This window comes from Bufo bufo, chromosome 2 (assembly GCF_905171765.1).
Source record: "Bufo bufo chromosome 2, aBufBuf1.1, whole genome shotgun sequence".
Classification (NCBI taxonomy): domain Eukaryota; kingdom Metazoa; phylum Chordata; class Amphibia; order Anura; family Bufonidae; genus Bufo; species Bufo bufo.
In genome coordinates, this window is record NC_053390.1 from 452353996 (window position 1) to 452360612 (window position 6617).

The 6617-nt window shown below is 43.4% G+C and overlaps 1 protein-coding gene across 2 annotated transcripts in view; it reads right to left on the bottom strand.

Moving 5' to 3' along the window:
- Positions 1 to 6617, bottom strand: part of LOC120989463 — a 57761-nt gene that overhangs the window by 50781 nt on the left and 363 nt on the right. The gene's annotated exons all lie outside the window — the stretch shown is intronic.

Below are 6617 nucleotides of genomic sequence, written 5' to 3' on the forward strand. Positions count from 1 at the left end.
ACCTACACACAGTACAGGTGATAAGTATGAGAATGTGGGGGTCTGATCGCTGTGATCCACAGCATTCCTGAGAACGAGGGGTCTCTAAGATCCCTCTCAATGGAGCAGTAGTGCTCATGTTGGTCCTTCACTTCTATGGGGCTGACAGACAGCACTCCCATGCTGCAGAGATAGACACTGGAGCAGGCACCTGTCCGGTCACTGAGATATTTCACTATTGGTGAGCACTAGGGCTGCAGTCATCGATTATTTTAGTAATCAATTAGGGTACTTTCACACTTGCGGCAGGGGATTCCAGCAGACAGTTCCGTCGCCAGAACTGCCTGCCGGATTCGGCAATCCGGACGCAAACTGATGCATCCGGATCCGTCTGAAAAATGCATGGCAATACCAGATCCGTCTTTCCGGTTGTCATCCGGAAAAACGGATCCGGTATAAAAAAAATTCTCATTTTTAAAGGTCCGTTTTGCCGGAACACTTGGGGCCGGATCCGGCATTAATATATTTCAATGGCATTCTGGCAAGTGTTCAGGATTTTTGGCCGGAGAGAGAACTGCAGCATGCTATGGTATTTTCTCCAGCCGAAAAACTTAAGAGTGACTGAACTGATGCATCCTGAACGGATTGCTCTCCATTCAGGAAGCATTAGGATAAAACTGATCAGTTCTTTTCCGGTATTGAGCCCCTAGGACGGAACTCAATACCGGAAAACAAAAACGCTAGTGTGAAAGTACCCTTAGGCCTCATGCACACGACCGTAGTTATGGTCCGCATCCGAGCCGCAGTTTTTGCGGCTCGGATGCGGACCCATTCACTTCAATAGGGCCGCAAAAGATGCAGACAGCACTCCGTGTGCTGTCTGCATCTGTTGCTCCATTCCGAGGCCCCGCAAAAAAAAAATATAGCATGTCCTATTCTTGTCCGTTTTGCGGACAAGAATAGTCATGTCTACAATGGGCCACCCGTTCTGTAAATTGCGGAAGGCACACGAGCGGCTTCAGTTTTTTGCGAACCGCAAAAAACAGCATGGTCGGGTGCATGAGGCCTAATTCTACGATTAATCGGAGTACTCTAATAAGTAAAAACTACCGTATTTTCCGGCGTATAAGACGACCCCCAACTTTTCCAGTTAAAATATAGGGTTTGGGTTATACTCGCCGCATAAGACTACCCCTCCAACGCTATTTACTTTGGCATCAAGATCTGCAGGTAATTGTGCAATTTTCGTCTTTTGCCTCAGTACCATTTTATGCCTTTCCAAGTATCTAGTACACCAGGATACAGTGGCCTTAAATCTGTTGCTGTGATCTGGGTTAGATTTGGCCCAATGAAGTGCAAACAAACGTATTTTATTTCGTGTCACTACATAACCGTTTGGCGATGCTCATTTACCATGTCTGCTACATGTTTTTCGAGTTCTGGCCAATGTGGGGTGCCTCTTCCTCATGCACACTTACCCCTTGGCATACTCTTTAAAGCTTTTTCATTTGCTTTCCAGTCCCGAACCATCTTTTCTGTTACTCCATATTGTCTTGCAGCAGCGCAGTTATTATGTTCCATGGCAAAGTTTACAACTTTAAGTTTGAAACTGGCTTCATATTTCTTTCTTCTTGCTGGTAGAGTCATGATGGGGTCTTGACTGTTAGCCATTTGTATACTGTACTGTATGTACTGGTGCTGTACTGTATAAACAGGTACAGATACTGGTGCTGTACTGTATGTACTGGTGCTGTACTGTGTGTACAGGTACAGATACTGGTGCTGTACTGTATGTACAGATACTTGTACTGTACTGTATGTACTGGTGCTGTACTGTATAAACAGGTACAGATACTGGTGCTGTACTGTACTGTATGTACTGGTGCTGTACTGTGTGTACAGGTACAGATACTGGTGCTGTACTGTATGTAGATACTGGTGCTGTACTGTATGTACTGGTGCTGTACTGTATAAACAGGTACAGATACTGGTGCTGTACTGTACTGTATGTACTGGTGCTGTACTGTGTGTACAGGTACAGATACTGGTGCTGTACTGTGTGTACAGGTACAGATACTGGACTGGTGCTGTACTGTATGTACAGATACTGGTGCTGTACTGTATAAACAGGTACAGATACTGGTGCTGTACTGTATGTACTGGTGCTGTACTGTATGTACAGATACTGGTGCTGTACTGTATGTACAGATACTGGTGCTGTACTGTATAAACAGGTACAGATACTGGTGCTGTACTGTATGTACAGATACTGGTGCTGTACTGTATGTACAGATACTGGTGCTGTACTGTATGTACAGATACTGGTGCTGTACTGTATGTACAGATACTGGTGCTGTACTGTATGTACAGATACTGGTGCTGTACTGTATGTACAGATACTGGTGCTGTACTGTATAAACAGGTACAGATACTGGTGCTGTACTGTATGTACAGATACTGGTGCTGTACTGTATGTACAGATACTGGTGCTGTACTGTATGTACAGATACTGGTGCTGTACTGTAGGTACAGATACTGGTTCTGTACTGTAGGTACAGATACTGGTTCTGTACTGTAGGTACAGATACTGGTGCTGTACTGTATAAACAGGTACAGATACTGGTGCTGTACTGTATGTACAGATACTGGTACTGTACTGTATGTACAGATACTGGTGCTGTACTGTATAAACAGGTACAGATACTGGTGCTGTACTGTATAAACAGGTACAGATACTGGTGCTGTACTGTATGTAGATACTGGTGCTGTACTGTAGGTACAGATACTGGTGCTGTACTATATGTACAGATACTGGTGCTGTACTGTATAAACAGGTACAGATACTGGTGCTGTACTGTATGTACAGATACTGGTGCTGTACTGTATAAACAGGTACAGATACTGGTGCTGTACTGTATGTACAGATACTGGTGCTGTACTGTATGTATAGATACTGGTGCTGTACTGTATAAACAGATACTGGTGCTGTACTGTATAAACAGGTACAGATACTGGTGCTGTACTGTATGTACAGATACTGGTGCTGTACTGTATAAACAGGTACAGATACTGGTGCTGTACTGTATGTACAGATACTGGTGCTGTACTGTATAAACAGGTACAGATACTGGTGCTGTACTGTATGTAGATACTGGTGCTGTACTGTAGGTACAGATACTGGTGCTGTACTATATGTACAGATACTGGTGCTGTACTGTATAAACAGGTACAGATACTGGTGCTGTACTATATGTACAGATACTGGTGCTGTACTGTATAAACAGGTACAGATACTGGTGCTGTACTATATGTACAGATACTGGTGCTGTACTGTATAAACAGGTACAGATACTGGTGCTGTACTGTATGTACAGATACTAGTGCTGTACTGTAATCACCACCACATGTATCTGCTCCGCAGATAGACCGATGCAGCGCACGGTGGCTCAGCTAGGGGGTGCCTGTCCCTGAAGCTGGAGAAGGAAAGCTTCTCCAGTCCGGCTAGGAAGTAAGTTTCAGCACGCCGTATACCAGCATATAAGACGACACCCGGCGTATAAGACGACCCCCGACTTTTGAGAAGATTTTCATGTGTTAAAAAGTAGTCTTATACGCAGGAAAATACAGTAATTAAAAGAACGTTTTCTATAAAAACTCATCAGTCCCCCTCCAGTGCCATCTGCTCCCAACCAGTGTCATCAGTTGCCCCCCCCCCAATGCAATTAGTTCCTCCAGCAGTGCCACCAGTTCCCCCTCCAATGCCACCAGCTCCTCCCCCAATGCCACCAGCTCCCCCTCTTAGCCATCAGTGCCCAGCCACAGCACCAGTGAACTAAAATACTTACCTTTCCTGTAAGGGCGCTGCCGACACTCAAGAGATGTTCTATCTTCTTCGTTGTGCGCTGCACTGTCCTCCTGACGTCATACAGCATCAGGTCATAGTGCGTGCTTACATGCACTATGTCCTGACGATGCGTGTACATCAGGATCCAGTGCAGCGCGGTGCGGACCGGCGGGTGACCTCAGAGCGTGAGTAATAGCAAGCTCTTCACTCACACTCTGTGGTCACATGACACAAACGAATCATCGATGAAAAAAAATTTGCATCGAGGATGTTTTTGTGTTGAGTTTAATCGATTAATTTGAGCAATCGTTTCAGCCCTAGTGAGCACTATTAACCCCTTCACCCTGGGATTTTCCATTTTGCGTTTTCGTTTTTCATAGTCCTAACTTTTTATTTTTCCATTCACATAGCCTTATGAGGGCTTATTTTTTGCAGGACAGGTTGTACTTTCTAAAGGCACCATTTACGGTTGCATACCATGTGGTAGGGAGCGGGAAAAAAATTCCAAATGGGGTAGAATTGCGAAAAATACGCAATTCTGATAAAGGTTTTCATTAATTATTTTTTTTTACACTGTACAATATGTGGTAAACTTGACCTGTTATCTTCATTCTCCAGGTCAGTACGGTTCCAACGATACCACACTTGAAAAAAAATTATTGCGTTTTAATACTGAAATTTTTATAATATATAACTTATATAACTTAGTTATATATAACTTTTTTGTAGTTATGTTTACGGGGCTGTGTGAGGGCTCATTTTTTGCGGGACAATCTGTTCTTTTCAGTGATACCAATTTTAAGTGTGTGCGACTTTTTGATCACTTTCTATTAAAAAATTATTGGGTAGTTGAAGTGGCAAAAAATGACAAATTGGCTGTTTTAATTTTTTTCCCGCTATGCCATTTGCCGTATGCCATTAATATTGTTAGATTTTGATAGTATGGGAATTTTCGCACGCGGCGATGCCCATGATGTGTATATTTTTTATTGGTTAAGTATTTTTATTTTAAAGGAAAGGTGGGTGATTTGAACATTTATTTTTTTATTTTTTTATATTTGTAAAAACTTTTTTTTAAATTTTTTTAAGTCACCTTGGGTGACAACCACTGACAATCATTCGATTGCCCATGTGATGGCTAAATAGCAATCATTGAAGACTTCAATTGCACTATATCAATACAAGGCTGCCACCTAGTGGCCTGTATTGATATATACATCTAATTGACTCGGAAGCTGGCTTGGGGCTTCGGTCAATTAGATTGAGGTAACAGGTCCCACGATCATTGCCAGGGAACGCTGTTACTGGACCGGACACGTGCGACTTCCGGTTCCAGTCTGCGCAGATGCCGTGATCACATTTGACCACGGCATCTGAAAGGTAAGATATATGCGATCAGTCTTATGGCTGATCGCATACATGTGCCACGGGTCTCTGCCATTTAAGATAGCAGAGACCCCACGGCTAAGGAGAGCAGGCGCCATGTTTAGGGATGGGACCCATAACGTACAGCTACATCATGGGTCCTTAAAGGGAACCTGTCACAGGGATTTTGTGTATAGAGCTGAGGACATGGGTTGCTAGATGGCCACTAGCACATCCGCAATACCCAGTCCCCATAGCTCTGTGTGCTTTTATTGTGTAAAAAAAAACAGATTTGATACATATGCAAATTAACCTGAGATGAGTCAGAGCTTGAAAATATGACTCTTCTCTGGTCACACAAGTAAGATATAACTCTTATGTTAATTTGCATATGTATCAAATCGTTTTTTTTTCCCACAATAAAAGCACACAGAGCTATGGGGACTGGGTATTGCGGATGTGCTAGTGGCCATCAAGCAACCCATGTCCTCAGCTCTATACCCAAAATCCCAGTGACAGGTTCCCTTTAAGGGTTTAATAAATAGATTTTACTTAGAGAACATACTTGGTGACTGGGTGCTGATTTATGGTGGAACCAACTTAAATTGAACCGGCACCTCCCCAACCACGCCAAATTTTTGACCTAATCCCTTCCCTCCAGCCAGAGGTGTAACTTAACCAGCATGTACTTTCTATAATACCGGTGTCTTCTTATGCATCACAAGGGCCCCCTCAGGATCCTGGGCCGGTAGCGACTGCTACCTCTACGCCCCTGTCTAATCATTTCAGTGCAAGTGTCAAGACATTCGGGCACATTTCTCAAGCTCGCCTCTTTTTAGGCTATTAATTATACAGGCGTATTTCCCTCACCTATCTGTCTCTTGCAGACTATTTATTAAGCACTTCATAAATTAGACTAGGCGTATTGGCATTAGTCTGACCTCTAGTGGTTCTTTATCAGAACAACAGAAGACTGGTGTAAATAGTATGCGCATGAAAATGTGGCGTAAGCGAGCTGAAATTAGGCGCACATCTCCATGAAAGTAGGCAAAATGTGGCAAACCAGAGGCAGGAAAGTTCACCAGCCCTGGAGTGGATTGGAAATTAGACTGTTTTTACGACTAATGGTACGGCTACACAACGACAATAGGTCACATGACAAAAGGGGCTCAACTACACTGCGACATGTGTGACGCGTGACATTTATTGTAATGATAGTCTATGTATGGTGTCGCACTGTGAAATGCAACATAACACAACAGGCGCACATCCAACTTGGACAGATTCTTGTGAGACTGTCATGTCGCAGTGCGACACCATAGACTATCATTACAAAAAAACGTAGTCCTAACCCTTAATCAGGCGCAAAATCAGGCGCACTTACATAAATAGGCCACAAAATAGGCGCAAAAGTCAGACAAATAGGCGA